General features: G+C 40.7%; 1 long non-coding RNA gene across 6 annotated transcripts in view; it reads right to left on the bottom strand.

The window, feature by feature from the left end:
- LOC131494476 (uncharacterized) overlaps positions 1-20,384 on the bottom strand; it is a 259,326-nt gene that overhangs the window by 132,412 nt on the left and 106,530 nt on the right. For all 6 annotated transcript variants that reach the window (XR_009253424.1, XR_009253425.1, XR_009253422.1 and 3 more), the window contains one exon: positions 13,754-14,005. This is a non-coding gene — a long non-coding RNA (uncharacterized LOC131494476). The remainder of the gene's footprint in view (positions 1-13,753; positions 14,006-20,384) is intronic.

Below are 20,384 nucleotides of genomic sequence, written 5' to 3'. Positions count from 1 at the left end.
GGGGGGTAGCAATCACAAGTTTTATTTGCAATGTGACCAAGATGATTTAAATTGGTACTCTGGAGACTGACTAGTTAGAACTCTTAAAGAAATTCAGATCATGTCAGCCTTGCTAATCTCTCTTTTCATTACTCATCAATTCCAAATTCCATTAACTCCTTAGCCTGACTAAAATGAGAGCTTTCCAGAAGTCTCTGTCAGAAACACTTCCTGCTTCTAGTACCTCTGGTGCACATTCAGTCTGCTTTTTCTTACAAGGCCCACTCACAAGGCACAATGGGACAGAAGGTGAGTGGGTCAAAGAGAGTCTATCACTAACAGGAGTATATTGTTAATGATAAGAACAGCTACCTAATAGGAATCACCAACCATGTATCAGGCACCATATAGGTTTTTAAATGTAAGTAAGTATTGTGCCCTTGACAGTGAAGGAAACTAAGGCTCAGAGAAGGCACATAACTTACAAAAGGCCACTGGCTTCTGGATACCCTGTTTGCAAGTGTCAGAAACAGGACTCTGACTCATTGAGGCAAGAAAGGATGAATTATGACTAAAAAAATTCCAAAGAAGTTTAAACAAGCAGACCAAAGGAGGGTTATGGATATAGCAGGACTTTAGGAATGTTTAGAACCAGCAACTCAAAGTCTACCAAGTCTTTTACGGCATGATTTCTCCACGGCCTTCTCTGCACGTGCCTTTTATTTCCTCTTGTTGCAGACAAGTTTTCTCCCTTTGGCAGGAAACTGGCCTACCAACAGCTCCAAAGATTTATATCTTAAAATGTCTGGCCCTACAGAGATACTAACTTCCTTTGCACTTGTCAATTCCAAAATTCCTGGCAACAAATGTTCTGTTGATCCTGCCTACCCTGCTGGGCTAATGAACTCTCTCTATTCCTGAAGTCACCATATGGATGACAAGAAATGGGAGCAGAATTTGGAGGAAGATCCAGGAGAGTTGGAGATGATCCCCAAGAGACAAACTCAGAAATGTTCACTACAAAAACCATAATATAAGGCCTGCAAGCGAAAATTTATTTTCACTACGCAGATGAGGAAAACAAAAGTTAAGTGATAAGAATAAATTAAAATTTAACTGTCTTGCCCAATGCAACCCAATAAACAAGTCGATGGGACTGTACTCAGGCACCTCTAAGTTCGCTTTGTTTTCGTCTAAATCTGCTTCCAAATCAAAGAAGAGAAAGTGGCTCAGAGAAAGTGTTGCTAACAGGGTCATACACAGCATCTCACAGGACTAGCTGATGCCAGTGGAATTTGAAGTCCATAGATTGGATCAAAGCCCAATTCCTCAGGCATCTATCTTCTTAAGAAAATTGCAGATACAACAAATTAATAAAGAATAATAACAGTGATATTGATCGATCACTACCTTCATGCAGTGAAATTTGCTTGTTTATCCCAGCAAATAAAACTCTGAAAAGTAAGTAAAATTATCACCACTTTATATAAGAGGAAATTGAGACTAAGAGAGGTGAAGATTTTACCTAACGCCATGGCTGATATTATATCATGGCTGATATAAGCCTATAACCAACAAGCTTCAAAGTTTTATGCTTTCTAAATATCTTCTACTTCCAAAGAGAAGAAGGTGGAACAGAATGTATAAAGATTCTCCCACATAAAAATGGTAAAGTGCATTAGCACCTGTATTTGCTATGATCTCAACCAGATGAATAATCCTTGGAAGCAACAGGGACAATGGACATCTATGGTCTCAGGAGACCTGGAATCCTGGCAACTAACAGTGAGGTCCTGAATCTGATACAGAGACTCCAAATATAAACTGACACCAGGGATACAGTTAAAAAAGACAGGGTCCTCCACCTAAGGAGCTTATACTGTCATTGGGAAATAGGCCATAATTTTATACAAAACAAATAAACAGCTAAATCATTGGATGGTTTTAAGAGAAGTAACTTAATCTGACTTATATTTTAAAATGATTACCTTGAAGAAGAACTCAGCGAGGGAAGAGCACATCACTGTGTGAAGGCATGGAGATCAGCAAGGCTGGAGGCCACTATAGAACAGGCAACGATGAAGGCTGGAACTCAAGTATTAGCAGTAAGATTTGTGGGTAGTAGCTGAACTCAGGACACATTCTGGAGAAAAAGCCTGCAAAGTTGTGTACGGGGTGTAAGGAAAATAAAGTAATAAAAATCCCCAAATCCTGGATTTTTTACCTGTACCAAGGGTTCTGTGGTAAGGACATTTACTAAGACAGCAAAACCTTATAGGAGGGCCAATATTGTGAGTAGGGGGTGGACACTTCCATTTTGCCCATGTGATGACTAGTATGGCTAGTTGACATCAAAGTGCAGATGCCAGTTAGGTAGTTAGGTACGTGAGTTTGCCATTCAGAAAGGAGACTGGGACTGTAGATTTAAAAGTAAGAGTCTTGCAGAACGGAGTCTCCGGAGCCAAGCGCAGACGAGAGGCCCACGGAAGAGGGTAGGAAGGGCGGCAAGGCGGTGCGCGCTCCACGGACTGGCGGGAGGCAGCCGGGGCGGAGGGGCGGCTCGCCGGCCAAGCAGAGCCCCCGAGTCGGGCTGGCAAAAGCGGAGGGGCCGGACGGACTGTGTTCCGACAGCAAGCGCGACTTAGCGTCTGGGAGGTCATAAGTTAACAGCTCTGCTCAGAAAGCGGGAAGGCTGGAGGACAAAGGGAGGGAGAGCTGCTGAGCCCCCGGACGGCAGAACTCAGCTTGGCGGGGAACAAAGGCGCTCGCCAGCGCCATCTCCCCCGCCAAAATCCCAAAGAGAACCAGTTCCTGCCAGGGAACTTGCTCGCTCCGCGCAAACACCCAACTCTGTGCTTCTGCAGAGCCAAACCTCCGGCAGTGGATCTGACTCCCTCCCGCTGCCACAGGGCCCCTCCTGAAGTGGATCACCTAAAGAGAAGCGAGGTAAGCCTGCCCCTCCTGCCCCCGTGCACCTTGCCTACCCACCCCAGCTAATACGCCAGATCCCCAGCACCACAAGCCTGGCAGTGTGCAAGTAGCCCAGACGGGCCACGCCACCCCACAGTGAATCCCGCCCCTAGGAGAGGGGAAGAGAAGGCACACACCAGTCTGACTGTGGCCCCAGCGGTGGGCTGGGGGCAGACATCAGGTCGGACTGCGGCCCCGCCCACCAACTCCAGTTATACACCACAGCACGGGGGAAGTGCCCTGCAGGTCCTCACCACTCCAGGGACTATCCAAAATGACCAAACGGAAGAATTCCCCTCAGAAGAATCTCCAGGAAATAACAACAGCTAATGAACTGATCAAAAAGGATTTAAATAATATAACAGAAAGTGAATTTAGAATAATAGTCATAAAATTAATCGCTGGGCTTGAAAACAGTATACAGGACAGCAGAGAATCTCTTGCTACAGAGATCAAGGGACTAAGGAACAGTCACGAGGAGCTGAAAAACGCTTTAAACGAAATGCAAAACAAAATGGAAACCACGACGGCTCGGATTGAAGAGGCAGAGGAGAGAATAGGTGAACTAGAAGATAAAGTTATGGAGAAAGAGGAAGCTGAAAGAAAGAGAGATAAAAAAATCCAGGAGTATGAGGGGAAAATTAGAGAACTAAGTGATACACTAAAAAGAAATAATATACGCATAATTGGTATCCCAGAGGAGGAAGAGAGAGGGAAAGGTGCTGAAGGGGTACTTGAAGAAATTATAGCTGAGAACTTCCCTGAACTGGGGAAGGAAAAAGGCATTGAAATCCAAGAGGCACAGAGAACTCCCTTCAGACGTAACTTGAATCGATCTTCTGCACGACATATCATAGTGAAACTGGCAAAATACAAGGATAAAGAGAAAATTCTGAAAGCAGCAAGGGATAAACGTGCCCTCACATATAAAGGGAGACCTATAAGACTCGTGACTGATCTCTCCTTTGAAACTTGGCAGGCCAGAAAGGCTTGGCACGATATCTTCAGTGTGCTAAACAGAAAAAATATGCAGCCGAGAATCCTTTATCCAGCAAGTCTGTCATTTAGAATAGAAGGAGAGATAAAGGTCTTCCCAAACAAACAAAAACTGAAGGAATTTGTCACCACGAAACCAGCCCTACAAGAGATCCTAAGGGGGATCCTGTGAGACAAAGTACCAGAGACATCACTACAAGCATAAAACATACAGACATCACAATGACTCTAAACCCGTATCTTTCTATAATAACACTGAATGTAAATGGATTAAATGCGCCAACCAAAAGACATAGGGTATCAGAATGGATAAAAAAACAAGACCCATCTATTTGCTGTCTACAAGAGACTCATTTGAGATCTGAGGACACCTTTAGATTGAGAGTGAGGGGATGGAGAACTATTTATCATGCTACTGGAAGCCAAAAGAAAGCTGGAGTAGCCATACTTATATCAGACAAACTAGACTTTAAATTAAAGGCTGTAACAAGAGATGAAGAAGGGCATTATATAATAATTACAGGGTCTATCCATCAGGAAGAGCTAACAATTATAAATGTCTATGCGCCAAATACCGGAGCCCCCAGATATATAAAACAGTTACTCATAAACATAAGCAACCTTATTGATAAGAATGTGGTCATTGCAGGGGACTTTAACACCCCACTTACAGAAATGGATAGATCATCTAGACACACAGTCAATAAAGAAACAAGGGCCCTGAATGATACATTGGATCAGATGGACTTGACAGATATATTTAGAACTCTGCATCCCAAAGCAACAGAATATACTTTCTTCTCGAGTGCACATGGAACATTCTCCAAGATAGATCATATACTGGGTCACAAAACAGCCCTTCATAAGTTTACAAGAATTGAAATTATACCATGCATACTTTCAGACCACAATGCTGTGAAGCTTGAAATCAACCACAGGAAAAAGTCTGGAAAACCTCCAAAAGCATGGAGGTTAAAGAACACCCTACTAACGAATGGGTGGGTCAACCAGGCAATTAGAGAAGAAATTAAAAAATATATGGAAACAAACGAAAATGAAAATACAACAATCCAAACGCTTTGGGACGCAGCGAAGGCAGTCCTGAGAGGAAAATACATTGCAATCCAGGCCTATCTCAAGAAACAAGAAAAATCCCAAATACAAAATCTAACAGCACACCTAAAGGAAATAGAAGCAGAACAGCAAAAGCAGCCTAAACCCAGCAGAAGAAGAGAAATCATAAAGATCAGAGCAGAAATAAACAATATAGAATCTAAAAAAACTGTAGAGCAGATCAACGAAACCAAGAGTTGGTTTTTTGAAAAAATAAACAAAATTGACAAACCTCTAGCCAGGCTTCTCAAAAAGAAAAGGGAGATGACGCAAATAGATAAAATCATGAATGAAAATGGAAATATTACAACCAATCCCTCAGAGATACAAACAATTATCAGGGAATACTATGAAAAATTATATGCCAACAAATTGGACAACCTTGAAGAAATGGACAAATTCCTAAACACCCACACTCTTCCAAAACTCAATCAGGAGGAAATAGAAAGCTTGAACAGACCCATAACCAGCGAAGAAATTGAATCGGTTATCAAAAATCTCCCAACAAATAAGAGTCCAGGACCAGATGGCTTCCCAGGGGAGTTCTACCAGACGTTTAAAGCGGAGATAATACCTATCCTTCTCAAGCTATTCCAAGAAATAGAAAGGGAAGGAAAACTTCCAGACTCATTCTATGAAGCCAGTATTACTTTGATTCCTAAACCAGACAGAGACCCAGTAAAAAAAGAGAACTACAGGCCAATATCCCTGATGAATATGGATGCAAAAATTCTCAATAAGATACTAGCAAATCGAATTCAACAGCATATAAAAAGAATTATTCACCATGATCAAGTGGGATTCATTCCTGGGATGCAGGGCTGGTTCAACATTCGCAAATCGATCAACGTGATACATCACATTAACAAAAAAAAAGAGAAGAACCATATGATCCTGTCAATCGATGCAGAAAAGGCCTTTGACAAAATCCAGCACCCTTTCTTAATAAAAACCCTTGAGAAAGTCGGGATAGAAGGAACATACTTAAAGATCATAAAAGCCATTTATGAAAAGCCCACAGCTAACATCATCCTCAATGGGGAAAAACTGAGAGCTTTTTCCCTGAGGAAGGGAAACGAGATCAGGAACACGACAGGGATGCCCACTCTCACCGCTGTTGTTTAATATAGTGCTGGAAGTTCTAGCATCAGCAATCAGACAACAAAAGGAAATCAAAGGCATCAAAATTGGCAAAGATGAAGTCAAGCTTTCGCTTTTTGCAGATGACATGATATTATACATGGAAAATCCGATAGACTCCACCAAAAGTCTGCTAGAACTGATACATGAATTCAGCAAAGTTGCAGGATACAAAATCAATGTACAGAAATCAGTTGCATTCTTATACACTAACAATGAAGCAACAGAAAGACAAATAAAGAAACTGATCCCATTCACAATTGCACCAAGAAGCATAAAATACCTAGGAATAAATCTAACCAAAGATGTAAAAGATCTGTATGCTGAAAACTATAGAAAGCTTATGCAGGTAATTGAAGAAGATATAAAGAAATGGAAAAAGGGGCGCCTGGGTGGCGCAGTCGGTTAAGCGTCCGACTTCAGCCAGGTCACGATCTCGCGGTCCGTGAGTTCGAGCCCCGCGTCAGGCTCTGGGCTGATGGCTCGGAGCCTGGAGCCTGTTTCCGATTCTGTGTCTCCCTCTCTCTCTGCACCTCCCCCGTTCATGCTCTGTCTCTCTCTGTCCCAAAAAAAAATAAAAAAAAAAAAAAAAAAAAAAAAAAACGTTGAAAGAAATGGAAAGACATTCCCTGCTCATGGATTGGAAGAATAAATATTGTCAAAATGTCAATACTACCCAAAGCTATCTACACATTCAATGCAATCCCAATCAAAATTGCACCAGCATTCTTCTTGAAACTAGAACAAGCAATCCTAAAATTCATATGGAACCACAAAAGGCCCCGAATAGCCAAAGTAATTTTGAAGAAGAAGACCAAAGCAGGAGGCATCACAATCCCAGACTTTAGCCTCTACTACAAAGCTGTCATCATCAAGACAGCATGGTATTGGCATAAAAACAGACACATAGACCAATGGAATCGAATAGAAACCCCAGAACTAGACCCACAAACGTATGGCCAACTCATTTTTGACAAAGCAGGAAAGAACATCCAATGGAAAAAAGACAGTCTCTTTAACAAATGGTGCTGGGAGAACTGGACAGCAACATGCAGAAGGTTGAAACTAGACCACTTTCTCACACCATTCACAAAAATAAACTCAAAATGGATAAAGGACCTGAATGTGAGACAGGAAACCATCAAAACCTTAGAGGAGAAAGCAGGAAAAGACCTCTCTGACCTCAGCCGTAGCAATCTCTTACTCGGCACATCCCCAAAGGCAAGGGAATTAAAAGCAAAAGTGAATTACTGGGACCTTATGAAGATAAAAAGCTTCTGCACAGCAAAGGAAACAACCAACAAAACTAAAAGGCAACCAACGGAATGGGAAAAGATATTTGCAAATGACACATCGGACAAAGGGCTAGTATCCAAAATCTATAAAGAGCTCATCAAACTCCACACCCGAAAAACAAATAACCCAGTGAAGAAATGGGCAGAAAACATGAATAGACACTTCTCTAAAGAAGACATCCGGATGGCCAACAGGCACATGAAAAGATGTTCAACGTCGCTCCTCATCAGGGAAATACAAATCAAAACCACACTCAGATACCACCTCACGCCAGTCAGAGTGGCCAAAATGAAGAAATCAGGAGACTATAGATGCTGGAGAGGATGTGGAGAGACGGGAACCCTCTTGCACTGTTGGTGGGAATGCAAATTGGTGCAGCCGCTCTGGAAAGCAGTGTGGAGGTTCCTCAGAAAACTAAAAATAGACCTACCCTATGACCCAGCAATAGCACTGCTAGGAATTTATCCAAGGGATACAGGAGTACTGATGCATAGGGGCACTTGTACCCCAATGTTTATAGCAGCACTCTCAACAATAGCCAAATTATGGAAAGAGCCTAAATGTCCATCAACTGATGAATGGATAAAGAAATTGTGGTTTATATACACAATGGAATACTACGTGGCAATGAGAAAAAATGAAATATGGCCTTTTGTAGCAACGTGGATGGAACTGGAGAGTGTGATGCTAAGTGAAATAAGCCATACAGAGAAAGACAGATACCATATGGTTTCACTCTTATGTGGATCCTGAGAAACGTAACAGAAACCCATGGGGGAGGGGAAGGGAAAAAAAAAAAAAAAGAGGTTAGAGTGGGAGAGAGCCAAAGCATAAGAGACTGTTAAAAACTGAGAACAAACTGAGGGTTGATGGGGGGTGGGAGGGAGGGCAGGGTGGGTGATGGGTATTGAGGAGGGCACCTTTTGGGATGAGCACTGGGTGTTGTATGGAAACCAATTTGACAGTAAATTTCATATATTAAAAAATAAATAAATAAATAAATAAATAAATTAAAAAAAAAATAAATATAAAGCCAAAAAAAAAAAAATAAATAAATAAAAGTAAGAGTCTTTAGGGGTGCCTGGGTGGCTCAGTAGATTGAGCGTCCTACTTTGGCTTGGGTCATGATCTTGTGGTCTGTGAGTGCGAGGCCCGTGTCAGGCTCTGTGCTGACAGCTCAGAGCCTGGAGCCTGCTTCAGATTCTGTGTCTCCCTCTCTCTCTGCCCCTCCCCTGCTCATGCTCTGTCTCTCTCTCTCTGTGAAAAATAAATAAACATTAAAAATTTTTTTTAAAAAAGTAAGAGTCTTTAGCTTACAAATTCCACTGGAATGGGTGAATTCTCTATGGAGACACTATAAAGAAACCAAGAGAAGTAAGAATGGGTCGTGTGACGTATTAAAGTTTACAGTCCTGATGGAATTGCAGACAGCAAGTTACTCAAGATGTAGTGTTAGGTGGCAGAAAAAGAAAGGGACTGTGAGTCACAGAAACCTAAAGATACATGAGTTTCAGGAAGGATGGAGAGGAGATCAACAATGACAAATGCTACCAAATGCAAGGCATCAAGTAAATAGGGATAGAGAAATCTGGATCAGAAATCATTTTGCTGCAAGCTACAAAAACCCACCTGAGATTATCTTAAACAACAGAGGGCTAGTTGCTTAACATAACAATATGCCTAGACCCTGGGCTATTCTAGGGTTTCTTTTTTTTTTTTTTTTTTTTTTTTTTAACGTTTATTTATTTTTGAGACAGAGAGAGCATGAACAGGGGAGGGTCAGAGAAAGAGGGAGACACAGAATCTGAAACAGGCTCCAGGCTCTGAGCTGTCAGCACAGAGCCCGACGCAGGGCTTGAACTCACAGACCGCGAGATCATGACCTGAGCTGAAGTCAGACTCTTAACCGACTGAGCCACCCAGGCGCCCCTATTCTAGGGTTTCTTAATTCAAAGGGTCAGCAACACTACCAAGAACCAGATATTCTCCATCTTGTTTTTCTGCCATCCTCAGAGTATGGACAAAGTCTTTTTAGGTATTAGCAAGATGATTATACATCTTCAAAACTTCATGTAGACATAATCCCATCTAAGAAAGGAGGTTTTTTTCTTCTATTCTCTCTTTAGTAGGAAGTGCCCAGATATGTCCCCACTAAAATTTTACTCAAAATCCACTAGCCTTGACTGGTCTTAAATCAGTCTATACCAGTCACTGTCAAGAAAAATAGAATTACTTTTTCTTTTTTGTTTTGACCAATTACAATTCACATCCCAAGGACTGGGAAGGGGTTTGGTTATCTCCTGTATCACATGAGAAAAATAACCAAATGTAATAAAAGACTTAACTAAAATAAGAGGAAGATGAAGACAAAAAAGAAAAAGGAAGGAGTGAAGAATAGGAAGAAAAGGAAGGGGAGGAAGTGAGGTACAAGAAGAAAAGTGGGGATGGAAATATCTTTGGGAAAGATAATCAGCAGTATCTGTATCACAGTTTTATAAAGACAATTTCAGTGGAGGATGGGATTGAAAGTTCTATTAAAGCAACTGCAGAGAGAAGGGGAGGCCAAGAACACAAGACAGTAAATATAGACAATATTTTTAAAAGGTTTTTATACACCAGAGAAAACAAACACAATAGTTTCCAAAGAAGGATATAGGGTCAAAGAAGTTTGGGGTTGATTTCAGGTTTGTTTTAGGATGGGTGATTTTGTGTCATTTGTATGTCAGTATGAATGAGCCTAAAATGGGAAAAATTTTGATGTAGGAAATATGCAGGGGCCAAGTCCTTGAGAAAAGGAGTTGGAAAGGAATCTAAGACATTAGCAGTAACAAAAATAAACTTCATCTTTTATGTTTTTATGTTTTTATTTTTTTTTATGTTTATTTATTATTAAGAGACAGAGAAACAGAGCATGAGCATGGGAGGGGCGGAGAGAGGGAGAGACACAGAATCTGAAGCAGGCTCCAGGCTCTGAGCTGTCAGCACAGAGCCCGATGCGGGGCTCGAACTCACAAACAGCGAGATCATGACCTGACCTGAAGTCGGACACTTAACCGACTGAGCCACCCAGGAGCCCCTAAACTTAATCTTTAATAGATGGGTAATTCAGTAGTTGGGTACAAATGCTAAATAGATGATTACATTGTTAAAAGATAAGGTAGTTCAGATCCAATGGTATCTGTTTTTTCTACAAAGTAAGCTTCACTGGTATGAAGAGAGTAGACAGATGTAAAGGGGATGCTTGAAATTTGGGGAGAGAGGGTAAGAATTAAGAGTCTCTGAGAGTGAGGAAGTGTATTGATCAGACAAGTATTATGGGGCAGGTAGGCAGAGTAAAATTTGTTTTACTATGTACAAAGTGCTTTCCACAGGGCCTAGCACCTAGAAAGCATTCAATAGGTATTTGTATTATGTATTCATTGCTTTATTTTTCAATGATGGTGAAGGCTCTGGATATTAAGTGTTCACTTCATGACAGACACTGATCTAAGCACTTCTTTAAAAAAACAAATTGCATTTAATCTTCACAATGCCCTTATATGGTAGGCGCTATTTTTATACCCATCTCATAGCTTAAGAGAGAGAGAACAGCAAGTAAGTGACAGTGCGAAGCTTTGAACCGAGTCAGCCCGATTCCAGATTCCCTGCCCTTCACCACCATTCTATGTGGCAATTCACAGAGGAATAGATAAGGCCAGGAAGTGAAGACACAGCTTGGTGGTGTGTATGAGGGCCACAAGGAAGGGCAACGGGTAATGAAGTCAATGACATGCACTCAAAGAATCTGGGGTTTTGAAAAAGGAAGGAGGAGAGACAGGCTGAAGTGACAGCAGGGAGCAAGGCTTACGAGACACAGAAGCATTTCAAGCATTTCCGACCAAAAGAACAACATGAAAAAACAACTTCAAATTTGGGCAACCAGTGGGCTTGGCAGTTCCTTAGGGTTCTGTCCTTGTCATTGTATTTTTATCCCAGGGAGAGGAAGTTCTTGCGAAGTCCTTGCTCTCTATCCCAGCCTTGCTAAGAATCATACGAAGTTTAGGAGTGAGGTTATCTTAACCTGGTAAGAGGATATCAAAGTAAATTTTATTTTTGGAGGGGGTGGGGGTGGGATGGTTCTCAGACCAATACCCACATGAAAGTAGTTTTTAAAAAACAGAGAAAAACTCTCAAATTTAGAGACTCTTCTGCTATGTGAGATATTGTAAATAATGAAATTAGGTACATATTTTCGAATTCAATTTTCCATGATAGTTTTGAGAATAAATAAATAAATTGAACACTTTTCAAAACCAGCCAGTATAGATCAGGGGTCAGTCAGCAAGCAAAGTGCAGCCTATGGGCCAAATCCAGTCCACCACCTGTGTTTGTATGGCTTAAGAACTAAGAACGGCTAAGAACTAAGAATTATATGTTTAAATGATAGGGGAAAAATCAAAAGACAAAGAATATTTAGTGATACACAAATACTATACAAAATTCAAACTCTAAATGAAATAATGAAAATCTCATTACATGTCAGCATTAATAGATGAACATTTGCAAACTATTTTGAGGATGGGGACATCAAACCCAGTTAAATGAAATGTTATCCCCTCCAAAAGAATTTGATTCTTTTCATTCCATTGCAAAAAAACGTGTATTCAATGATCATTATATATATATATATATATATATATATATATATATATTTTTTTTTTTTTTTTTTTTAGCGTTTATTTATTTTTGAGACAGAGAGAGACAAAGCATGAACGGGGGAGGGTCAGAGAGAGGGAGACACAGAATCTGAAACAGGCTCCAGGCTCTGAGCTGTCAGCACAGAGCCCGACGCGGGGCTCGAACTCACGGACCGCGAGATCATGACCTGGGCCAAAGTCGGCCGCCCAACTGACTGAGCCACCCAGGCGCCCCTATATTTTTAATTTCACCAGTGAAATATAGTGGAAATTTGTTTTCCCTCATGTTATATAAGTACCTACAAAATCTGCTCTATTTTATCTCTTAGCCTAAAAAGTTTAAAAGCATTGCCTTTTGGTAATAGATAAAGGGTAGACAAAGTTTACATTACTATAGGTAACATAGTATAAATATAGCCATTTGATCACATATCCCTTCAGCCAACAGACATTTATTGAGCACTGGAAACTATCTTGGTTGCTGAGGATACAAAGTTGAAAATATATGCCTTTTACTGTCAAGAAAATCACAGCCTTATTATTTTATCGTTGTGGAAATTCTGGTAGAATTTAAGCACAAAGGATTTCTACAAAATTCTCCTTCAAATGAATATACCCTCCACTTTCTCCCACTCAATCTCCAGCTTTTATTGGTTATTGGATTTTATATTTCTATATAACTTTAAGTGATTCACTGTTTTTCAATCCAGGATAAAAAGTGGGAGTTAACAAATGTGACATCGCTCCCCTGTCTTTAAGCCCACTGGAATATCTTGTGACCTCTCCTTCCTATGCTTAACCCCCATTATGTCATTTAATTTGTTGGGGTGCTAGCACGTCACTTGAATAAAGTCATCCAAGGTATGTGTCTTGCCAAGTGGAACTGAGCATTGTCTATCATTGTTGCAACTGCATCGCTCACACATAGAAGCAAGACCCAAAGTCATTTCCATATTTTTCGGTAGCTAACTCTTATCCTTTTCTTTCTAAATTGCCTCTGACATCAATAGCCCTACAGGATTTCAGTGTGGGTTTAGGAGACTGAACAACCAATGAATATGGGGCATTCTTATAGCATGCAATCATAACTTGTGCTTAGCTTTCATAACAAAATCTTGTCCAAAACCATCTCAAAGAAGCCAAAACCAATCCAAAACCACTTCCTAGGTCCATATTGCATAACAAGTGGATATGTTCTTTCCCACCACATGATGAAAGGCCCTAGGTGCCTAGATGCCTAATCATGTGAATAGTGAAAGTGTTGTCTATTAGGTCCAGGCTACAAAAATTGTAAGATTTCTGGGTCCATGCTATTTATTAAACATTCTTCTATTCACATCCATTGCTATTCCTTCTCTGACTCCTGAGAAGAGTGTTGCTTTCTCTCTTCCCTCACATCCTAATAAAACTTTGTGGGATTTGGCAAGGGGAACTTAAGGCTTTCACTTAATTAATACCCATAGATCAAGAAACAGAGGAAAATGTGAATGAATATTTAAGAGCTGCACTGATAGAAACAATAGAAATTGGGACATGGAGCTTTTTAACATTAAACTATTTTTCTCATTTCCCAAGGAACTTACCTCCCTAAGCTCTGTCAATACTGTTGAGCTCATGTGTCTGGGAAATAGCAAGGATTTGGGAATGCTCACTTGGCTCAGTAATCACATCTTTCCGAAATGTCTTCTGTGGTAGCAGCAGAGATTCTCTGGATTCTGAGTCCATGGGAGGAAGCCTCCATTCCATTCCTTGTGGATTTACCAATACACAGAACTGGGAGGTCTCCATGCTGACGCCCACTGCACTTTGTACAGAGGGGGAGGGTTTGGACAGTGCTGGAATGGCAAAGGAGAAAAGAATGAATTAAAAGCTAAAGGGGACAGAAATTAGAGATTTTTTTTTAAGTAAGAGAAAAAGTAAGTGTGCATAGAGGGCAGGGTTGCATGTAAACACAACGACCAGGGGTCCAGATCATGCGAAGTTATTCTAAATAGCTCCATAACCTGTTCCACCCCACCATCCAGCCAAAAGAAGGTCATTTCTTCTTCATAATGACTTATTATGGTCTCTACAACTGCCAGTATTATCAAAATTCTTTAAAGGCATAATAAAAGAGATATGTATTTTAACTTAATGAAGCCAATCTGATGTCATTTTGGTAAGAAAATAACATACAAAATTATTAAATAGATTTCTGAGATCTATACCCACCACCATCAAAAGAAGAGTCTTCAAATAATCGCACTTTGTGCATCCCACATCTCTGGGAAGATACCATTCCCTAGCCTTCATCAGAAACCTAAAAAATTCTTTATCTCCCCCAAACAAAGATATAAGCAATAACCAAAGTGTGCAATTTCTATCTCCTAAATATCTCTCAAATCTGCCCCTTCCTTTGTATCCATACTGCCACAACTTGCATCAAGATCAACCCATCTCTCATCTAGATTTCTGCTATAAACTAGGTGATCCTATTTGCTGATTCTCTTCAGAGACCTTTCTAATTTGTAGATCTGATCTTGTCAGCTTCTTGCCTAACTTGCCTTTGGGTCTCCCACAGCCTTCAGGATAAAGTTCATTCTTATCTCCATCTTTACAGCACACTTGTTTAGTGGCCTTTGCAGAACAAATCCCAGCATGGCTTTAGTGACATGCTCTGCCATCGTGACATTTCTTCCAATGTTTTATGCTGTCTCATACCTTTGCATCTTTGTTGTAATACTGGATATTCTTGCCTATATGTCTCATGAAACTGTGTCCTCCATAAGCATAGGAAACATGTCTTCTTTACTGTTATAGCCATGACATTTGACATAGTGTCTGGCACATGGTAGAATGGGACAAAAGACCGGTAACTTTTAAATCAAGTTAACAATTCCAAAAGGAAGGATTATTTGCTGGTTGAGTACAGACATCACAGGGCTGAGGGTATAGTTATCTTGACAGTCATAAGAAAATGTAAAGGTCTCAAAACTGTGGGCCAAGGGGAGTAGGACAGGGTGAGTGATAGGCACCAGAGGGGGAAAAGTGCTTAAAAACAGTCTACTGCATAATTTTGCAGAAGGCTGGCCCTGATGTGAAGGGTGGCTCAAAGGGAACTTGCTGCCCGACACAGGCGTAAAGAATACCAATTATTTTCCTCTTAAGTAGGGCCAGACCAACTCCCCAGAAAACCAGAGAGGATGGGCACAGCATTCCTGGAAGGAGCTGATGGTGCTGGTGCCATCAGCTGGGTTGCCTAAGGAGACGCGCTGCAGGAGCCACCCAGCTGAAGGCTGGTACACCACAGATGGGCATGCTTCTTGGAAAAGACCTGTGGCAATTAGGAATTCAAGCTGAGCCCCAACTTTTAAGATGAAGCCTTCTAATTTTCCTTTTCCCTCCCCTGAGCTTCTTCCAGGAAACCTGCCTTGTCCTCTGCTGTGGTTAGGAAAGATCAAATGTGCCTTTTACCGAAAGGCAAGCTTTCCTCTCCTCCTTGCTCCTTCATGTGAACCCGTATGCTCACATAGGGACGCTCCTGGGCATCTGACATGGAGTTACCTCCACTCTGTATCTATCTATGATCCTTCACGTAGAATGGGAAGTCACGATGTCACAGTGGAAGGCCAGATCAGACAGCCTAAGATGGTTAATGATGACAGAATAATGTGACCTTGAAAAACACTTTGAATAGAATTTTTTTCTGAGATGCATTTTAAGTGCAGACAACTTTTAGATACTTTTGTGCCATGCCTTCATAATTTCACTCATGCTAACTAATTTTGTAGCCAAAAATGCTACCAGGAGAATTAGGGAGAAGGACAAGGACAAGGACAAGGAGAAGGACAGGAGAAGGACAAGGACAGGGAGAAGGACAAGGAGAAGAAGAAAAGGCATGGCCTATCCTACTAATTAAATAACAATTGGTTTTTGGAACAGGAGAAAGAAATTTGACGCAATCTTTTCACCCCATATTCCAAAAAAATTTCCAAACCTGTCAAGTCTTGTCCTGCTTCCCATGGGCACACAGCATAACCTTCTAGCAGGTTTCTTCTATATACCTACTTCCTCCATTCTCTCCAGTACTTTAACTCTCACACCATAGAATCATTCCCCTTCCACTTCTGTCCCTCTCATCAGCTTGTGAACTCCTGGAAGTTCACAACTTCTCACCATTAGGTCACTCTTTTCTTTGAAATACTCCTTCCTGTGTGTCACTGCAGGACTGTAAGCTCATCATGGGCAGGGATCATGGCTTATTTCAGTGCATAGAAGTCAATGAATGTGTAAGTACTGACTGGTTGTCTAATTTGGCCAAAACATTGGTTGGCCACATACTGCCATGTCCAAAGTTTGCATGCAAAAGCACTGTTGCTCTTTTCTGAAACATTCGTTTTTGTCACATTAAGTTAAATATCGCAGATGGAAGGATTTAACTACCTCAGCCCATGAGAGGGCTATGAAGGTGCAGGTGTTGTTAGCACTTAACAGGATTTTGAACTTGAGGCATTATGCAGTGGTTATGATGATCTAGGTTATTTCTCACCCAAGACACTCATAGAAAAATATCCACAGAACTCAATCAGTGGCCCCTTTGAGGCTAGAAAAGCTAGGTAGTCCTGGAAATAGAAGGACCATGAGGTCATGATAGAACAGTCATGAAGGGAAATGTACTGTGTTTTATAAATCACAGGGTTCCTGACCCAAGGAAGAACTCAATTTCTTTGACGATTCCACAGTATTTTTAGCCATAGAGTTGGTTAGTTCCTTGTCTGAATAATATTCCTCCTTTGTTTACTTAACTCCTGATTCTTCCTTCCTTCCTTCCTTCCTGCTGTGAAATGGTATGTTTACTGTGTATTGCTAAATCACTACCATATTTACTTGTGTTTTTATTGCCATGGCACTCACAACCCTTTTTTTCCTCCAATCTGTAAGGAAAAAACATAACTTGAGAGAGAGAGAGAGAGAGAGAGAAAGAGAGAGAGAGGAGAAAGAAAGAAAAGAAAGAAAGAAAGAAAGAAAGAAAGAAAGAAAGAAAGAAAGAAAGAAAGAAAGAAAGAAAAGAAAAGAAAAGAAAAGAAAGAAGAGAGAGGAAGGCAGGCAGGCAGTAGGAAAGAAAAAGAGAGAAAGAGAAAAGCTTGGCTTTTACACGAGCAGAAATGTTTCATTTTATTTACTACTACATTCTGAGCACTTTCAAGTTATCAGGTATTATTAAGCACTTAACATATATTATCTCAGTTCACACTGATCACATTGATAGCCAGATACCTGTTATTACCCTCAGTTTTATTTACGGGGAAATAAGCACAGAGAAGCTTTCCCAACATCATCTGCTAATATATGTAAAGACAGAATTTGAACCCAGGTCGGTGGGACTCCAAACTTTAACTCATAGCTAATAAACTTCTATTATCTTCAAGACCGATGACCATGTTCATCAGTTTCAAAGACATCACTTGCCTGAGAGAACTGAGTATCACACAAGACCACAGAAGTCATAGGTTTCCTCATCTTACTGATGATATAACAAAGACGTAAAGAATTTAAATAACCCATGTAAGATGTCAAAGCTACTTTGTGCTATCTCAAATCAAAACTAGGTTTTCTTGTCTTCCTGTTGGTCTCTTGCCCTCATAACAACACTGACTGCTTGTGCCTTTATATCTTTATCATGGTTTTTCCGTCAAGCACTATTTCTTTTTCCTCACTTAAGAAGCTCTGTGTTTGGCAAAGGAGAATGAAACATCTCAGAGGGCTCTGTCCAAATATATCATTTGAGGCTATTGTGCACACACTGGATCCATTAAGCCTTTTGGATGCTTAAGACATCTTGGTTATGAAAGATGATTATGTAAATGAAGATGCTAATTCACACTTTCTCACTTTATAAATTACCCCTAGGAATTCACTTGGCCGGTGGATGAGACAAAATACAAGCCAGGCCAACGCTAGGCCAACTTCAAATAGGCGTATTTGTTTTGGATGACTTCCCGTGTCCCCTCCACCCTTCCCCCACCTCCTAGCATTCATCTTCCCTGCTCAGCTGTCACCTGCCCTTTGGCTGCCTGAGCACACACTGTACCAACTTCTCTCTTTCTTACCTCCATGACTCTCTCTTCCCCTCTCCCCTAGCTCTCCTTCCCTAAGCTGGATGATCTCCCTCAAGGTTTTCAGGGCCCCTATCCTTTTTTCCTATGCTCTTTCCTGTCCTTTTCCCTATATTCTGAGAGCATTTGTGACCTTCCAATACCTCCTTCAACCTACTCCCTACAGAAGAATTCCACCAGAATGGGGCATTGCCGTAACCTTGGGATCTTTCCTCTTTTTCATGACTACCACCTGGTCAACACTCAGCTGTCTGAATACCATTCCTTCATGTCCTGCTCTTTCAGGTAGTTAAGACAATTAACTACTAATGTCACTACTAATATTAGTTAATAATTAATAATAATAATTTATTGGTAGTAATACTCTTGTTGATATTAATATTATTATTAATTTCCTTAAATGAAACCAATACACCAATCTCTGCCAACGTGTGAACTTCCTGATATGTTACCTCACATAGTAATCAAATTCAAAAGTACATGTGAGAATCCCAAAGACCTTCTAGGAATAACTACATTTAAAGACAGGTAGCAATACTCATTCCTTTTTTTTAATTAAAAAAAATTAATTATTTTTAAGAAAATTTTTTGAGAGAGAGAGAGAGAGAGAGAGAGAGTGAGTACATGTGCACATGCATGGCTGGGGGTGGGGGTAGGGAGGGATAGAGGGAGGAACAGAGGGAAAGGCAGAGGGAGAATCCCAAGCAGGTTGCATATCTAGCACAGAGCCAGATGTGAGGTTTGATCTCACAAACTGTGAGATCATGACCCGAGCCAAAATCAAGAGTTGAATGCTTAAGTGACTGAGCCACCCAGGCATCCCTAATTTTTATTTTAAGTAGGCTCCACACTCAATGTGGCCCTTGAACTCATGATCCTGAGAGTAAGAGTTGCATGCTCTACCAAATGAGCCAGCCAGGTGCCCCCAATTTTTTAAAAAAAATTTTTTTTCAACGTTTTTTATTTATTTTTGGGACAGAGAGAGACAGAGCATGAACGGGGGAGGGGCAGAGAGAGAGGGAGACACAGAATCGGAAACAGGCTCCAGGCTCCGAGCCATCAGCCCAGAGCCTGACGCGGGGCTCGAACTCACGGACCGCGAGATCGTGACCTGGCTGAAGTCGGATGCTTAACCGACTGCGCCACCCAGGCGCCCCCCCAATTTTTTTTTTAAATTTTAAGTAATCTCTATACCCAACATGGGGCTTGAACTCATGATCTTGATATCAAGAGTCACATGCTCCTCCAAATGAGCCAGCCAGGTGCCCCTTTTCAATTATTTTATGTTATTCATTAAAAAAAATTTTTTTTCTTAATGTTTATTCATCATTTTTGAGAGACAGAGAGAGACAGAGCATGAGTGGAGAAGGGGCAGAGAGAGAGAGACACAGCATCTGAAACAGGCTCCAGTCTCTGAGCTGTTAGCACAAAGCCCAACACGGGCCTTGAAATCATGAACTGTGAGATCATGACCTGCGCCTAAGTCAGATGCTCAACTGACTGAGCCACCCAGGTACCCCTTTATGTTATTTTTAAGTAAGCTCTATGTTCAATGTGGAGCTTGAACTCACAACCCCAAGATAAAGAATTACATGCTCTACTGACTGAGTCAGCCAGGTGCCCCCATACTGATATCTCAAATCACATCATAGAGATAAATCACTGCCAGCATCCTTTAACTCCAAAGTTAAGATTATTTATCCAAATCTTACTAATTTCTGTTTCATTCCTCATTGTGTCTATTACATCTTGTTCCCAGATAAGTGGTTTATAATTTCATGAGATAGTAGTGAAAGCTTTATTTTTCCTTTCATTTACAGTGTTTATTTTTTAATTGAAAAAGTAATGTAAGCCTGTTCTAATAATCAAGTCTAAAAATGCAGAGGGATAGAAGGAAACCATTAACAATTTCACTCTACCTCATTTCTACTCAATTCTGAAATAACCAATGTAAAGAGTTTGGTGAGAATCCCTCCATCCCTTTCTCTATGACTCAAAAAATCATATTCAAAATAAATATGTATTTTCACACAGAGATATAAATACAGAAGTAAAATGTTTTAATTATGTTCCAAATATGGGATAATGTTATGCATATGGATTTCTTCCTTGCTTTTAT

Source organism: Neofelis nebulosa, chromosome 14 (genome assembly GCF_028018385.1).
Source record: "Neofelis nebulosa isolate mNeoNeb1 chromosome 14, mNeoNeb1.pri, whole genome shotgun sequence".
Lineage (NCBI taxonomy): Eukaryota > Metazoa > Chordata > Mammalia > Carnivora > Felidae > Neofelis > Neofelis nebulosa.
Note: the sequence above shows the minus strand (reverse complement) of the source record. Positions and strands in the feature narration are given on the sequence as shown.